A 17,699-nucleotide genomic window follows, 5' to 3' on the forward strand; every position below is an offset into this window, starting at 1 on the left:
GGGGCGGGGCCGGGCCGGGAGCGCGCCTGCGCGGGCGGGGGCGGGGGCGGGGCGGGAGCGCGCCTGCGCGGGCCGGGCTGGGAGACCCGCGGGGCGGTCCGAGGGGCGCGCGCGGGTTCGCGGCCGCTCGCCGGGACTCCGCTGCGACGCTCCGGTCTGACTCGCTTTAACTTAATGAAGGAATGCACTTAAAAATGACTTCAACGGTAGGTCGTACATATTTTTGCCGAGTCACAATAAACAAGCCTTCAAAACGGTTACAAATGTGCCCAGGGCAGCCCGGGTGGCTCAGCGGTTTGGCGCCGCCTTCAGCCCAGGGCCTGATCCTGGAGACCCGGGATCGAGTCCCACGTCGGGCTCCCTGCATGGAGCCTGCTTCTCCCTCTGCCTGTGTCTCTCCCTCTCTCTCTCTGGGTCTCTCCTGCACAAATACATAAAAGCAACAAACAAAAAGTGTGCCCAGCAGCCTTCCGAGGAGGGCGGCCGCTGAGCCTGTCAGGCACTGGGGTGGGGGAGGGAGGAGGAGAGAAGTCTGGCGGCGGGGCGGGGTGGGGGGGCGAGGGCCCTGGGAGGGGAAGGAGGGAGAGAGGAGCGGGTGCTGGGGAAGGGGCTCTTGGGTGCTAGGGCATGGGGGCCCTGGGGGACGGCTCCCGTGAGGGGCACTCCGGGGAAGAGCGGGGGGGCGGGGGGGCGACAGCCCCGGGGGCCTGGCGGTCCAGTTGGGGGCACTCGGGGGCCGTCCTCTGGAGGGAGGCTGAGAAGCGAGGCGAGGACAGCACTGCCGGCACCCAGCCTCCAGGACAGGCACCCCCTTTTCCAGATGTCCAGCAAATACCTGCACCCTGGCCACGTACCTGGAAAGGATGAAGAAGGGCTAATTCCTTGAGAATGCAAAATTCTCCAAAACCGCAGTTTGACGCCTAGGTAGGTTAGCAGGGGCTCCATGCCGGCTGTTGGTTCAGCGTTTATCAAACACCTGCAGCGCATCGGGAGTGCTGGCATACTGATGCACAGAACAAAAGTTGGAGGCACAGTGCAGTGTAATAGCGCAGCGCATTAGTAATAATTACACAAATTACCAGTAGGGGTACAAAGACAAAATTAAAAGAGGTTGGGGGAGGAGCCTGCAGGTACAACTCTATAGAGGGTGGTCCAAGCAGATGACCCCACCAGACCCAGGACCCAGACCCGAGGCCCCGGAGCTGAAGGAGCACATGTGCACATGACCCCTCCTCCAGGAAGCCTGCCTGGGAGCCAGGCAGCTGCAGAGACCACAGGAGGACAGCACAGTGACACGGGCGCGCTTGGTCCATGGGAGGGCGTTGGCCACACTCCCAGCAAAATGGAGAGCCCTGGAAGGGTTTGGAGCAGATGATCTGACCACTGTTTCTCTGGGACCCCCTGCCTGCTGGGCAGAACCCACTGGGCCTTAGCCAAGAACCTCCAGGAAGCTGTTGCAGTAAGCCAGGCTGGACACGGGAGTGGCTTAGGCAGCAGCCGTGGCCTGATGAAGGGGTGAAGGCCCACCCCACGGAATTCCCTGACAGGTTAGCTATGGAATATGAGAGAACGAAGTCAAGGATAAGTCTAAGAAGTTTGTGCTGAGGATGAAGCTGCCATCAGCTAGGCTGCAGAAAACCACCAGTGGGCATCCCATCCCAAAAGCCAGCGCATATAGAGACAGCAAGAATCCTTCCTGGCAACACGCAGCTCATTGAGGGACCATTTAGCACTAAAAAAAACTGGCCCTGTATTACACTGGTTTTCATTATTGCACACAAAAAAATTTCAGAAACAACCTGAGATATCATGATCCACTAAACTTCCAGTTTTTGGCAATAGAAAACACGTCTCTTTACCACCCGGAAGCTGGTCACACACTGTACCTTGTATTACACATGAACACTGGCCACCCGGGCTTATTAATAAAATGATCATAATGGAAATAGAAGCAAGGAGAGAAAAAGTAAGTAGGATGGCCTGCTTCTGTTTCTTTACTGCCTGTTTTCACAACCACCGGGCAGGATGGAGAAGAAGGGAGGGGGCAGCACCTGGCCCCCATCCTGGAGCTCCCGTCCAGCCCAAGAGAGAAGGTGCTCTGGCACCAAACAGCAGGTAGGCCTGGGTTGAGGGTTTTGTTTTGTTACCTTTTTTTTTTTTTAATCCTAGGAGCATGAAACCAAATACATCCCATGTGATGGCTGTGCCATTCATGTCCAGCTCTGGGATGGGCTGTTTGCTCCCCTCACCCTGCCTGGCAAGGCTGCTCTCTTCTCTCTCAATCTGCACACCACTCCGGGAGAGATAAGCCACAGGCCCAGAGCAGGGTGGGGTGCCCCGAGCCCAGCTTACCCCCAGGCACAGACTCACTCCTTATCTGTTGTGCTGGAGTTCCCTCCTTTCCCACTTCCCTCAGCTGTTCCCAGTCTTCCTGCCTCTCCCCTTCTGGGCCATTCAACCTGTGGGGTCGACCTGCTGACCCTCTGCCCACAGCTCATCCTGCGTCCCTCCACTCTTCCCACATCTGGTGATTCATGTCACTGACATTCTTACATGTCTGTATTTTACTAGGCAGTGCCCCAGACTCTAGAGATAAAACTCTAAACGAAACACATGCTCTGACTTTGTGAAGCTTGTGTTCTAGTGTGGAGTTAGAGTGTAAAAGGAGGAGATCATAATCACCAGAGGGGAAGCATCAAGGCAAACCTAAGAGACCATGATCAGTATTGGCTAGGGTGGTCAGACAGGACATTTGAGGAACAAATGAGGGAGGAATTGGACTACAGCCCAGGGGAACAGCAAGCGCAAAGGGCCTGGGGCAGGAGTGTCAGGAGCACCTTAAAGAAACAGCAGAAAGGCCGGACAGCATGCCTGGAGCCCAGTGAACACGGAGGGGAGTCGTCAGAGATGAAAGAGGTAGCTGGGTCTGGATCACCAAGCACCATGTGACATCCCACAAATCATCCCCCCTCTTGAAACCTCAGATGCTACATTTCCACAGGCTTCTCAGCCTACAAATTGACTCCCTTTTCTCCCATGTTCCCCTCCAGAGATCAGTCATCCAGAAGACAGATGGGGAGAAGCCTCCCGCCAGGAAGGGAAGCCTCTTTACGCCTACCCGTCTTTCCCTTTGCCTCAGACACCTTCCCTTAACCCTCCTACTCATGTGTGAAGTGCCTACCTTCATGGAAGGCACTTGTACTGGAAGTCATGTTTGAATTCATATGTCATCTATATTCTGTAGCCATTTGTGCATGTGCATGAATGTATAAATACATGTATACATGTATATTATTTGCATTTTTATATTTACTTTTTATTTTATTTATTAGACTTATTTTAGAGAGTGTGCTCATGCACATGGGTGAGGGGAGGGACAGAGGGAGAGGGAGAGAGGGAATCTCAAGCAGACTCCCTGCTGAGCGAGGAGCCCCGCATAGGGCTCAATCTCAGGACCCTGTGATCATGACCTGAGCCGAAATGAAGAGTCAGATGCTCCATAGAATGAGCCACCCAGGTGTCCCATTTGCTTTTTTATTTATCATGGTACTTACCATATGACACAGAAAAAAAATGCATCTGTCTTCCCAACTAGACTAAGTGGCAAAAACTATGTAACTCATTTATTTGTCTATGCTCAGCCCCAACATTGTGCTCAGGGCATAAGACGAAATCAATAAACGCAGGATTGATAGTACTAATAATAATGGCAAACTTACCATTCTGTGTCCTCCATGCAGGTTTGGTAAAGTTTGGTCCCTGACCCCTGCAGCAGCCCCTAGGGTGGAGGGTGTCTCCCTGCGTGCCCTCCTGCTCCCTTGATCCATTCCCCGCCCTTGTGGTTGACAAGCTATAGGCCAAATCCAGCCCTCTGTCTGTTTCTGTATTGCCCATGAGCAACAATGATTTTCACGTTGTTTCATGGTTGGGGTGGGGGGAAGGGCCTCAGAAAGAAGAGGAAGAGTCTGTGACGTGAAAATCATGCAAAATTCAAACTTCAGCATCCTTTTGCAAAGTTTTATTGGCACTCAGCCTCACTTACTTGTTGAGATGTGTTGGTTGCTGCTTTCACACTGCAGCAGCAACTGTATGCCCTGCAAAGCCTGAAATGTGTACCATGTGGCTCATTACAGGGAAGGTGCCTGCTCCTGCCCCAGCAAGCCTTTAGAAGGTCCTCTGAACAGAAGTGTCAGATGTCCCTCGATGCTTCCACATGTGCAGTGAAGCAGGAGGCATGTGGTTGGAGCAGCGTGGACGGCAAAAGGGCATGAGGGCGGTGAGTCATACATGGACATTTATTACACTCTTCTGTCTTCTTGTGCCTTCTCTAAATTCTAGATAGTACCATGTTTCTGGGAGTGCCCAAGGAGCTCAGTTGGTGAAGCATCTGCCTTCAGCTCAGGTCGTGATCTCAGGGTCCTGGGATTGAGCCCTGCATCGGACTCCCTGCTCAGCGGGAAGTCTGCTTCTCCTTCTACCTCTCCCCTCACTTGTGCGTGCTCTCTCTCTCTCTCTCTCTCTCTCTCTCAATAAATAAAATCTTTTAAAAAATATATCACAGTCTATGTGGCTAAAACCACAGGAATTTATTTTTTCCAGGTGTGGAGGCTAGGAAGTCTAAGGTCAAGAAGCTAGCCAATTTTGCTCCCTGGTGAGGGCTCTTTTCCTTGCAGGACAACTGGCATCTTCAAAGCATATCCTCATGTGCTCAGATAGAGAGAAAGCAAGCTCTCTGGAGTCTCTACTTATAAAGGATGCGTACGTTATCTTAATCTGAGGGCCCCACCCTCATGACTCCACAGAAAAGTAACTCTTTCCAAAGGCCCCACCTCCAAAGACCATCAGATTGCAGGTCAAGGCTTCAACATGCGAATTTTGAAGGGACACCACGAGGTCCACGTCCACGGCAGCCAGTGTATTGTCCTATCCTACGGCCATAGATTGTATCAATCACCCCAACAAGTGTCTCTCAAATGCCTATGAGAGCTGCAGGTTGTACAAGGGTAAAATGATTTCTGGAATCCAAACTCATTGCTAGAATACAAATCTTGTCCTTCCAATGGTTGGATGCATGGGGTCAGCATCCATGAAGAACTCTATAATTCTTGAAAGTCAAGAAAATCTACTTGATGAGATAGATTTCAAAAAGTTGAATTGAGGCTTCACTATGGATAATGAAGAGAAATCTACCAAATATACTGGCAATAGAGGCTTTCAAGTGCCAAGATGTCACCACAGCCACAAGCCATCATCAGAGGCTACTGTGGCACACACACAGAAAGGGGGTTCTATTCCGCAGTGAGGAATGTGCACCCATGTTTTCCTGGTCTCTATTAAATACTAAGTTGGAGTGAATTGCATTCTAGTCATTTAAAAACCATTTTAAACCATTTTTAAATGGGCTTTCTTCAAATATTTTTCAAGAGTACCTGTGAAAACCACACTGGTTTTGTAGATAAACGGCCACAGGTCCTTTGAGGAAAGGACCAATTCCTAAAGTTGTTGACATTCTTTTTTGCCAGCACACAGTTTTACCAGCAGTTAATCATTACAAGAATGCCATCATGTTGCTACTATTAAAAATTTTTCCCAGTAGCCAAAGATAAACAATTAGGGAAAATCTCATGTTCTCACTCTCTCTCAAATAAATAAACACAATCTTAAAAAAAAAAAAAAAAAAAAAAAACCTGGGACACCTGGGTGGCTGAGTGGTTGAGCGTTTGCCTTTGGCTCAGGGAGTGATCCTGGGGTCTTGGGATCAAGTCCCGCATTGGACTCCCCGTGGGGAGACTGCTTCTCTCTACCTCGCTGCCTATGTATCTACCTCGCTGTGTCCCATGAATAAAAAAACAAACAACAACAAAAAATCCTTTGGTAAAAAAAATAAAAAAATAAAAATAAATAAGACAAACCTGAAACAGGAAAATACCCTGTTTAAAGAGAATTTTTGCTTCAGATTGATGAGGCTGCAAGCTCTAGCCAGGGAAGTTTGTTTTTCTTTCAGTACTTTGTTCTCTCAAAGTGTTTATAAATTGATTCTGGGGAAAGTATAGATCTCTTCTCAAATGTACTTCACATTTACCACATCTCATAGGATAAATATGAAATCAGAAAAAAAAAAACCACCCCACCCCACATCAGGCATGCTTATACATATTACAAAGGAGTTCAACAAGTTCTCCCTGTCTCTTTAAATATGCTTTTATTTACAAAAAAAAAAAATCAATTTATGTACAACTTTTCAGGTTAATTCAGTAAACACTACTGAACATATGGTGGGAGCCAAGAGCAGTCTGGGGCCTGAGAGGTTCAGACTAGTGTGGGTGAGACTTGGAGCTGGGATTGCAGCCCAGGGGCTCTGAGTCCAAGGTCTGCATTCCTGATCCCCACATCGCTGTCCCTTCAGGGCTAAACATGTCTACACTGAGTGCTGGGGGCACAGGGCCAGCTGGCCAGAGTACAGGATAAACAAGGTCTGAACCCCGAGCAGCCTCGTGGAGAAAAGCGCATCCGTGAGCACGAGTGACGGCAAACATTGCAGATGCTCCAACAGGAGTCCACACAGGAACTATCCCCCAGCCCTTCCAGGACCAGGCAGTCTGGAAAGTCCACACAGGGACAAGGGCTCTTGACTTGAGTATAAAAGATGAGCTTACATGGGGCGTCTGGATGGCTCCTTCGGTTGATCATCCAACTCTCGGTTTCAGCTCAGGTCATGGTCTCAGGGTCGTGGGATCCAGCCTGGTGTCGGGCTCCCTGCTCAGAGGAGAGTCTGCTTCTCCTTCTCCCTCCCCTGCTCACTCTATCTCTCTCTCTCAAATAAGTAAATAAATTTTTAAACAAATTAAAAACTAAAGATGAGCTTCCATGAAGTTGATGTGTTTTCTATTTTATTTGCTTGAGGCCTTGATTTACTGGGAGGAAGTTTTTTCATATAAACAGTGTTTTATTGAGTGTGTACTACATGCATAGCAATGTGAAATAGATGAGTAAGACGTAATCTGTGCTCTGGACCAGCTCATACAGCTGGGAGGGGGCAACAGGGTCAGAAATGACAGTGAGTAGATCCACAGTTTATAGCACACTCACCCTATGCCACGCAACAGGCTAACCCTTTATAAACGTTTTGTCCTATGATTTTCACTAACCCTACAAGGAGGTACTACTATCTCCACTGTACAGATAGAGGGGCTAACTCTCTGATCCACTCAATAAATATGAAGAACTCTGTAAATGTGTCAGGGACAATCCAAGGCTCTGGGGACACCGTGGTACAGTAGGCAGCTCTGGCCCTGCTCCACGTTCTGGATGCTTTTGTTCTCATTGAGTGTGACAGATGATAAGCTAATAAACAGGACACATGCTTCAAAGAAATTAAGAGAAGATGGTGCAATTGTACTCAATGAGGTATGTGTTTCAGAAATGGTGATCAGGAAAGTTCTATCTGAAGGGATGGCATTGGTTTCATTTATCATTTTTAAGTACACCCAACATGGGGCACAAACTCATGAGCCTAAGATTGAGAGTCTTGTGCCCCATCAACTAAGTTGGCCAGGCGCCCCTGCACAGATGGCATTTAAAGTGAGATGTGAATGAGGAACCTCCTGCAGAAACTCCAAATGAGCAGGCCCGGTAGAGGCAGCAGCAAATGCCAAGCCCCTGAGGGAGACGTGAGCTTGGTTCCCCCAACAGGAAAGGCCAGGGTGGTGGTGGCTGGAGCTGAGCATCCCACCCCAAGTCCTATAGCTGATAAACAGCAGGGATGATGGTCAGATCCCCGTGTGTCTAGGCCACGGTTGACTGTGAAGCTAATTGCCTAAAGGAACAAATAGAACATTCCACATGTTGTCAGAGACCTGTGTGTTCTCAAGTTAACTTGAGCACAACTCAGAGGAGGGGAACCTATGGAATGAAAAGTCGACACAGAGAAGAGTTGCCAGCAGAAAGGCTTCCAGAAGGCGAGAGACACAAAGACAAATGAAGCCCCATCTCACACAAGCGGTGCCAAATCCACCTTTGTCCCACCCTAGCCTTCACCCCAATCCAGTACGCACCCTTCGTTCAAACCTCTTGTTGGACTGAGGGCACGCAGCTCTGACACTTGAGGTTAGGAGTTTAGCCTCACGCCAAAACCTTCCAGCTCCCCAAAGGTACCAGCACAGAACAGCAGACCAGAGGCCATCTGCTCCCTGAGGCTCAGTGGGAAGAGCTGTCGGGCGGGAGGCTCTGCAGGAGACCGTGCAGGGTGGCCGGCCAGGCATTGTGTAACGGGGGTGCACAAAGGAGGTGGGGGCCACGTGCAGAAGAGTTGTTATGGGAGAGTAATCTATGGTAAGTGGCAGAGGCTAGACAGTGGCAGGCAGGCATCATGGACGGGGAGGGCAGAAAAACTTGGTGAAAGGGGACTCCTTGCAGAAATCTAAGATGTATTGTTCTGACAGCTCATTGGCTCAAATGAGCCTGTTCTCATTCAGGTCAGTCTGGAATTCACAGCACAGCCCTGGCCCAGAGAAAGTTCACTTGGCCCTCGGGGCTGGGCCTCTTCTGTGTGCGCAGGTACAGGGATGGTTACGTGGCTGCTCAGCAGGGGGAGGAGATTCAGCTCCACTTCCCGGCCAAGAGCTGGCACAAGAGCAGGTGCTTTTCCAGGGTGTGACATGTGACCTGTGGGCATGCACATAGTCCCTGGGGTCTGCAGAAGCAGCAATTCTGGAATGAGATAAACCCCAAACCATGTTCTTTCAGGATATGATGAAGGAAAAAAAAAAAAAAAAACCACAAATGCAGGTATAGAAGTTAGCTTGGATTTTAAGTCTGTAACCAGGCCTCGAAACAAAATGTGTCTTATTAAATCGTCCCAACAACCCTGTGATAGGGGTACTGTTGTAGCCTGGGCTCGCAGATGCAGAGGCGAGCCTGCTTGCAGGGCCAGGTATGAGGTCTCCGGGTTTTCCTGATGTGGGGTCCACAGGCAGCATTGCTACATGCCTCATGCGGGCAGTCCTCTGAGTTCAGACAAGTGTATAAACTCACACAAGTACCACCAGATTGAGCTACACCATCTTCCCTGCATCTGACAACCACTGATCTACTTTCCGATTCTCATGGGTTCCTGGTGCCAAAGAAACGAAATCAGACATCACGAACCTGAGGTGTCTTGTGTCTGCAAACTTCTGAGATGATACCACTGAGAAGTATTCGCGGGACCGCATCGGTGATGGGTCCTCCTCACTGCTGAGAAGCATCCACTGTTTGTCTACACCTTCCCCTCCTGGTAGGCATGTGGGTTGTTCCCTGGCCTGGCTCTTAGGGATAAGCCTGCTATTAACGTTCATGGACTCAAGTCCCTTTCTGAGCATTTGTTCTCGTTTGTCTTTGGTAAGTATCTAGATCAGGGTCCCAGGACCCCGAGATTGTGACCTGAGCCGAAGGCAGATGTTTCACCGATAGAACCCTCAAGGTGCCTCGAGTCATTTCTATCTCTTACTGGTGTCTTTCAAAGAGCAGAAATTCTAATTCAATGAAGTTCCGTATAGCTTTTTTTTTTTTTTTTTTTTTTTTTTTTTTTTTTTGCTTTGCGCTTTTGGTGTCATAAGAAATCTTGCTTAACCCAAAATTTCAAAGATTTTTTTCCCATATTCTTATGGAAATTTTATAATTGTAACTTTTGGGTTTAAGTCCAAAATCTATGAAATAAGGTCATAGCTCTTTTTTCCCTGGATGGATATCCAGTTTGTTCCAGTGAACTAGGTTATCCTTCTCCCATGTAATCATCTTGGCTGCTTTGTCCACCATCAATTAGCCATGTACCTGTGGGTTTACTTTTGGGCAGTCCACACTGTCCCGTTGGCTTCCAGGTGTCACGGCACCTGTGCCCCTCGTGACCTCCTCCCTGCAGTACCCTGCCTGCCCCAGCCACCACTCAAGCCGCACAATAGCCTCCCCAGCTCAAAGAAGCACCCACGCTCATTCATTTGGGCCCTGCCTGATAACAGCAAGTCCAGAACTTGTCCCCAGAAAGGGTAAACGGGGCTGATCCAACGAGATGTGTATCTCAGGGACAGTCCTGTACTGTGTGTTGTGAAGACGTCTAAAACATAGAATGTGCGAGGACTGGAAGCAGCTTATCTGGTTCCCTATTGGACACAATGCACAGGTGTCCACTAACTAGCTGACCTCACACAGGAAGTTCCAGGAGACCATGAGAGTGCCATACACCACAAAGTCCTGAGGCAGGACCCAGACATGTCCTGTGGGTCTGAACAAGGGACCAGTATCACCTTGGACTTGGGGCTGACAGGTTTGCTGAACCACATGGCTGCCTGGCTGCTCGGGGTGCCACACCTGACCCAGGGCTGAGCCTCACAGCTGCACTCAGAAGCGGCAGACTCGTTGACACTGTTACCTCTGAGGTGTGCATGTGACTCAGAGAGCAGGACATTGGGGAGATGTGCTGAACTGAACCACAGAACCAGGCTAGCAGGCAGGCCTGCGTACCTGACACTGGCTGGACCTCGGGGTGGGGAGAGATGTTTGCCGATCCTGCCTGCCACCATCAGGTAAATGACTCCCTCTGGGTCATGCTAGCAGCCTAAGCCACAAATCTAACATCAGTCTGACAATAAGCTTTTTTAGATACCTATTGGGGTGGCTGGGGGGCTCAGTGGGTTAAGCATCTTCCTTCAACTCAGGTCATGATCTAAGGATCCTGGGATTGAGCCCGGCATCAGGCTCCCTGCTCAGTGGGGAGTCTGCTTCTCCCTCTGCCCCTCTACTCTGCTCATTCTCTCTCTCTCTCTCTCTCTCTCTCTCAAATATTTTTTAAAATAAAAATAAATTTAAAAAAAAAAGATGCAAGGCATAATGAATAGAATGAATTTTCAACAAGCCTGTGTTCACCTGCCAAAGTCTGCCCAGAAAATAAACCTTCATTGGTCAGTCTCTAAAAAGTAGCATAGCAGATGGACTTGGTGTCACAGAACTGCAGGGGAAGCCACCTCAGCCACTAACTAGTTGTGTGGCATTGACCATTAATTTAAATCTCTGGAAGCTTCAGTGTCCTCATCTGTAAATGGCCAGCCAGCCACACCTGGCTCTCAGGTACTGTACTGGTAACAACAACAAGTACTGACCTAATCCAGGGCCCTATGGGGCACCACGCAGAGACCTGGCAGCTGAGAGGCCCCTCGGCTGTGCAGGACCTGGTGGCTGATGCGATGGCCCCAGGGGGCAGCAGACTTATGATAACATCATGGCCTGGGGTCCCCAGGCTGAGGATCCCAGGGAAATACTTAATACTATCATAGAAACACTTTCCAAATGGTCCCAGATCCTACAAATGGGCTCAGTTGGATTATAAGGAATGGAATTTGCAATTAAGTTCTAACTTAAAATATTTGTGAAAACAAACTTCCTTTGGATTAAAAACAAATTTTTGTGTAATTGTGAACTCTGTAAAGGAGTTAGATGTAAATTTTTATTTTTATTTTTTTATTTATTTGAGAGAGAGAGACAGAGAGAGAGAGAGAGAATACAAGCAGGGGGAGCAGCAGGTAGAGGGAGAAGCAGATCTCCATCCCAGGGCTCCATCCCAGGACCCTGAGATCATGACCTGAGCTGAAGGCAGACACTTCACCGGCTAAGCCACCCAGGGGCTCCCAGAATTAGATTTATATTTTAACATTATTGTTTTTGCAAGTCTGAATAAAGTTTTTACCATACGTCAAAGTGCTTTCCTGGTGAGCGTTGCTCATAATAATCCCGTGAACAAGATTTGTCCCATATACAATTTACGGGTGAAACCACACACCCCTCTTCTAAATGTCTGATTTTTTTTTTTTTACAAAAAAGTTTTTTTTTGTTTTTGTTTTTTTTTTAATGTGAAACAGCTTTAAAAAACAAAAAGTCCTAAGCCCAACCAAACTGTCACTTGAGAATAAGTTACTGGTCCTCTTCCCAGAAGCGGCCAGACATGATCTCTGAAAATGGTTCACCATCCAATGGATCCATAAATTCCCACAAAATCATGCAAATCAGGAGGTTCAAACCTTCGTGTGCACTTTCATGACACTTGTAAGACCGCCAGGCCGTCAGGATATGCATGTCCGAAGCACTACTGAGTCTCTGACGGATGTCACTGGTGGGCAACAAAGGCAGCACCACCATTGCTGCGATGCTGGAGGGGCGAGGAGTGCCTGGCAACCGCTCCCTCCCTCTTCTATAGAACTTCATTTATTTATTTCTGTACCATTCCTTTCACGTTCTGTCCTTGATGTGTTTTTCTGTATTTCAATATGGTACAATTCCAAAAGACATTCTGGCACCAAAGTAACTCAGAGACTTTGGGAACAAATTGAAAGAAGCCAAGGGGCAGGTGAACAGTGCCAGTGGCCTGAGTCTCCGGGAGCAGGAAGGGGGAGGACATCACAGCAACACCAGGGCAGCCCAGGGAATTTGTTACCATGTCATTATGAGGCTCTGAGGAAGGACAGCGCACTCTGGAAGTCCCACCTCAGTGACTCCAGGACTCTCACCCTTACATGATGTCATCCCCTCTGAGTGTGGGTGGGATGATCCACGTGATGGTTTTACCTTTTCTGGCACAGGGGAGCTCCTCCACGTAGGCCAGGATGAAGCACCGAGTCTCCTGCAGGAAGGCAGAGACTTGAACTGGGGCGGTTTCACCTGAGGGGGTCCTCCTGCTTCGGAGATGGGGGGCCACATGCAAGGGCCTGAGAGCAGCCTCCAGGAGCTGAGCGCCACCCCAAAAAAGACAAGGGGCCTCCTTTCCATGACAGCAAGGAGATGAAGTTGGTGGGGAACCCAGATGAGCTGCAGAGCAGGGTGACCCCAGAGCCTCTGGTGAAAGTCCCCCAGTGGCCCCCTTGGTCTCCCGCCTGCTCAGCCGCATCGCCCACAGTGCTGTAGGGCCACACCGTTGAGTATACGCAGAGATGCAGAGCTGACACGGGTGACAGGTGTCCCTGAGGGACAGGTAGGCCTCCAGATGCTGAGAAGAAGACAGGCAAGAGCAAGACCGCATGTGGGGGTGGGAAGGTCTGGGTGTCCGGGGGTGCTGGTGGTGCTGGCCTGGGGCCAGGCTCCCTGCAAGGAGTCTGAGGTCAACTGGAGAGATCTGGGGAGCCATCCCGAGCAGCTAATCTCTTCTCAGGGACATCATGAAGCCTTGCGAGCCAGGAGTTCCTTTGAAGGCTACTCCGACAGTACACGCGGGGCAGGTTGGAGGCAGACACAGAGGCAGGAAGAATATCAGCAACTTGTCACCACTGTCCAGGGGCAGGCAGGGGTCTTTCAGGGCCCACTAGGCCCCCGGCAAGTGCAGGTCCCCTCAGTGACAGGGGACAGAAGCACTGAAGAAACATCTGTTTTCTAGAGGCATCTAGATGCTTTCTGAAAGGGGCCGGGCGGGGGGAGTAATGCCGGTACTGCTCAAAGCAGTGTGGACTCTTGGTAATGCTCTTCCTCCTTCCCCATCTCTCTGCTTCTTCCCTGCACCCAGGTCCTCAGATCAAGCTCTGCTGTGGGGAAAACCCACATGCATACGTTCAGGCAAGAGCATCCAACCCAGCTGGCGCTGCAGACGAGAAAGGGGCACAGAAACGGTGGGCCACGGGCAGCACCTTTGGGAGTGCACCAGGTTTAAACCCAAGGGTCATGGTAGGAAAAGGCAAGCGGAGGGTGGAAACGTATGATGTGTGGCCTTGAACCAACATTTACACCAATATCAAGAACATACATCATCAGTAATCTCGTATTCTACGTCCCCTACCCCACTGTCCTTTGTCATAAAACACTAAGTCAAAAATGCCCATTGTTATCGGCGGCAGTGGCAGGGGGTTGGGGGGCAGACAAAAGTCCCAGAGGCTACCAGCAGCTCTGGGCACATGGGCCCTACTGGTTTTTTGCCTGTGGTGGTCACATCGCCTCCCGGGCCGTGGCCCCATGCAATTCTGCCTGACTCATGTTCCCCTCACCTGACAGCTCACAACCTTCTAGAACCCACGTACAGCTTACCTCCCTGGATGGAAAGATGCAAGATGTAGTCTCACCTTCATCTGCAAGCAAACCAGAGCAGTGTGTCTCTTCTGAGCTTCCAGCAGGACTGTAGCTTTATAACTTAACCCCAATTATGTGGAAAGAGAAAGGACATCTAAGACCCCAACTGCCAACAGAACCAAAGATGAAGCCCTGAGGCTCGGCTAATGTGCTTGTCATTGCTGCCTCAGAAAACAAGGTGGTGTTCTAGGTCAAATGCTGAGGGCTCTCTCATTTTTTGAGGGCTTACAATTAATTGAGCACTTTCACCACCTTATTTCATGATGTTCTCATGTCAACTCCATGTCCTAGTTATCAGATCTCCATCCTCGAGAAGGGACAGCCATCTGAGGTGGGTGAGTGATGATCTGTGGCTGAAATCTGGCCTCCCCACTTCCAGATCCTGCTCTTTCTACTGGTCATGCGGACGTACCTGCAGGCTCGGTAGGTAAAGCATCATGTGCCACAATGGAGAGGACAGGCCAGCGCTATTTCCCCTGTGTATATGACCCCTGACACTTTTGTGACCCCCACGGGGTTTTCCATATTTACCTTCCAGAGAACAGAGGCAAACAGTTTGCTAAATTCCTGTGGATCAATACTATTAAGTCAACCCTAAAATGAGTGTGCACTGTATGACGCTTCCTGAGATGACTCGCCCACATATGGGCCGGCCAACAACCCTGAAGACATCTGTTTTCCCTGAGCCATGCCCCCATTCCATTCTCCGGGTTAATCCCCCTGCAAGTCCTCCTGCCTGGTGCCCCCTGTGGGCTCGCTACCTGCTGCCTGAGAGGGGGTCCCCACTATGTGACTTCCTAATGTTTTCTTGGTGAAGACGTCCACACATACACACAAGCCTGCAACATGGCTGAGTGCCAGAGTCATTCAAGGTTAGGGGTTCGTCAGAAGCTAAAGATTCACAGTGAAAGCAGTGCTCCAGAGAAGCGTCCTGGCCCACTCTTCCTAGCAAAGCTACCTACTCCTGCCACAGATGAAGAAATAAATAGCACATAATTGGAGGGGAATACAAGGTGTGCTGTAGGAGTTTGCATAGACTCGATAATGTTCTGTCTGTCTGGCCTTTATCCCCTCTTCCTGGAGCTACAGAGAGGGAGCAGCCAAGGCTGCTGGGAAGGGGGGATCATGTTGATTTCCCTACACAAATAACACATTTGTCAACGTGGGAAAAACTCAGAGAAGCTGACATCCTTCCCAAACTACTGATTTAATAAACACAATGGGCTGAGACAGTAATCTACTCCTCCAACTCTGGGAGGTTGGACCCACGTCACCCGCCAGCCAACAGACCTTGACTGTAGTTTCCATCAGCAATACTAAAGCCACCCAAAGACCAAGTGTCAGAGAAGAGGTGAGTTCAGAGGAAAACATGGGTCCAGGGAGACAAAAGGAGCCAATGGCATATATCTCTGTCCAGGATCCTGCACGTCCCTGAGAAGTATCTTCTGCTGAGAAGGGGCTGTTGTCCATCAGGCTTCCAGAACATGGGGGAAGCACTCCCCGTTGCCATGTTTCCTTGCCTGTGTCCTATGTTTCAGAAACAGTCTTCTGATTCCCAGTGCAGTCACCGAGAGCCCCGCCACCACTGGGGACGGCAGTTCTCCTGCAGGCACGAATCAGAGACCCAAGCATTCTGGTTGCTGGAAAGGAAACCCCTTCCTGCGAATCATTCTGCTGGAATTCTACTGAACATAAATCTGTCCCTCAGTGGACAAAGAAAATCCAGGTGCTGGCCCTAAAAATCCCAGGACTGAGCTACAGTAAGCCCTGAGCTCAGGGATACCTTGGAGGTGCCAGGGCCATGTGAGACCACTGAATTCCGATGAGTGAGAACCACCATGCTCCCCTAAAAAACACCCTTTCCACATCAGAATTCCTAGAAGTCACGCCTGCATCATGAGGAATCCTTTGAGAAAGCCTTGCTGGGAAACAATTTTTAAGTATTTGGTTACCCACAAAAATATCTGATGGTTTCCCTTCCCCCCACCATGGACTAAGTACCTACCATATATTTATGTGTATGTACACGCACAGATCACGTATGTGTATGTGTGTATGTGCTCATTCTTCCTGACTTGTTCCTTTTACCACCATGTTTACATGTCTCTGCACCAGGGGCCAAAATTAGGTGCTCAAAGCATCACCCATGGTCTCAGCCACAACTCCCACCTGCAGGCACAGTGCCATGGGGCAGACCACACCATGGATGACTCAAGGCAGGCCTGGTCACCCAGCTGTCCCCTGCTCTCAGCCCTCAGGCCGCGGAGGTCCAGCTGCCCACAGCAGGCCCCCATCCCACCTCCTAGAGCGACAGTCCTCCTGGCTCTGCTGTGGCTTCCCGCCCGCGGACATGTCCTGCTGCTCTCGGTTCAGTCAGGGCGCGGCTCCCAGCCTTCGCCTGCTTCCAGGAAAGTGCCCACCCAGCCGGTCCTCTTTCTCACTTGGGCCCTGGGGTGGGTCTGCAGATGGTGAGGAGCCGTGAAGCAGGACAATGTCCCTCCCAGGAGGAGGCTGGCGGAGAGCCACAGCTAATGAGCACTTCTGGCTGCAAGGACTTTCCAAAACAGCTGAAGGCGTGGGCAGGGACAGTCTCCCTGGCACATGTCAGATTTGCCTTTAAAGGAATCCAACTGCCTTCAGGAAGAAACGTCCACAGTACTTAGCCTGGTGATCAAGGTTCTGCAGTTTCACCCTAGAACGCCATCCACGTGGCTCGCCTCTTGATTCCCTCCATGTCATTGCACCCTGGGTGGGTCCCAGGCAGCGCACCCTCAGACCCTGGCTCACATGTCCCCTCCCTCGAGCAGTCGGGCAGCATTTTTCCCTCAAACCCAGTCCCTTGGAGACGCTGACAGCCCCAAAGGGCAGCAGAGGAGAGCAGACACAAAAGCCCCAACAGCTCTCTAGTCCAACAGGTGGTCACATCCAGGACTGGTGGGACCTCATCACCTTTCAAGACACACACACCCCCTGCCCTGCCACCCCACCCCTCACTGGATCCTACCAGTGAGCAGCCACTTGCCTACCTTCTCTGAACGTTTTGATGCCCACAGAAGACTTTCCATTTTCAATTCAGGCTGAAAGACCCTTCCCGCTCCCTCTGGCACCAGGAACATGCCAGGAGCCCCTGCCCATCAATCCCACATGTCCGAGCTTCCCCATCCTTCCCCGGCCAGCGCAGGCACCATTTCCTCCACAAATCCTTTCCAAGCCCTTGGAGCAACGAGAAGCCCCCCACGAGGACCCACACACCTGACCCACCCACCACCACCCCAGACACTCGTCACTGGAGACTTACAGTCTTCTCTGCACTTGGCTTAACACCTCCCCACATACGAAGATTCATGTTTGATAAAAGTTTTATTTTTAATTCATCTTTAGTTCCCTCTCAGCCTGGAAGCATGATACATTGGCCGCAATACATTCTAAGTATTTTGTTGAGTAGATGAACGACCTCTCTCCGGAGCTGATATTTGAGTCTGCATGTATTTCTGGCTGGTCAGAGGAAGGCATCTCCGCCACTCAGGGGAGAAGTCCCTGGACAGTCACCCAGATACTTAGCTCCAATATTAGGCATGAAAAAACAAATCTATTTTTGTGAGGTGAGCACATGAGAATGCTGC

At 50.2% G+C, this 17,699-nt stretch overlaps 1 long non-coding RNA gene across 3 annotated transcripts; it reads left to right on the forward strand.

Moving 5' to 3' along the window:
* Window positions 1–22: 22 nt before the first annotated feature.
* Window positions 23–17,450, forward strand: LOC121485767. Of its 3 annotated transcripts, XR_005986361.1 has the most exons (4): window positions 23–206; window positions 821–924; window positions 4,134–4,276; window positions 6,407–8,740. It is a non-coding gene; the product is annotated as an uncharacterized LOC121485767 (long non-coding RNA). The 3 variants fall into 3 exon arrangements; XR_005986363.1 differs by lacking the exons at window positions 821–924; window positions 6,407–8,740 and adding an exon at window positions 13,520–17,450; XR_005986360.1 differs by lacking the exon at window positions 821–924.
* The last annotated feature ends 249 nt before the right edge of the window (window positions 17,451–17,699 follow it).

This window comes from Vulpes lagopus, chromosome 1 (assembly GCF_018345385.1).
Source record: "Vulpes lagopus strain Blue_001 chromosome 1, ASM1834538v1, whole genome shotgun sequence".
In the NCBI taxonomy this organism is placed as follows: domain Eukaryota; kingdom Metazoa; phylum Chordata; class Mammalia; order Carnivora; family Canidae; genus Vulpes; species Vulpes lagopus.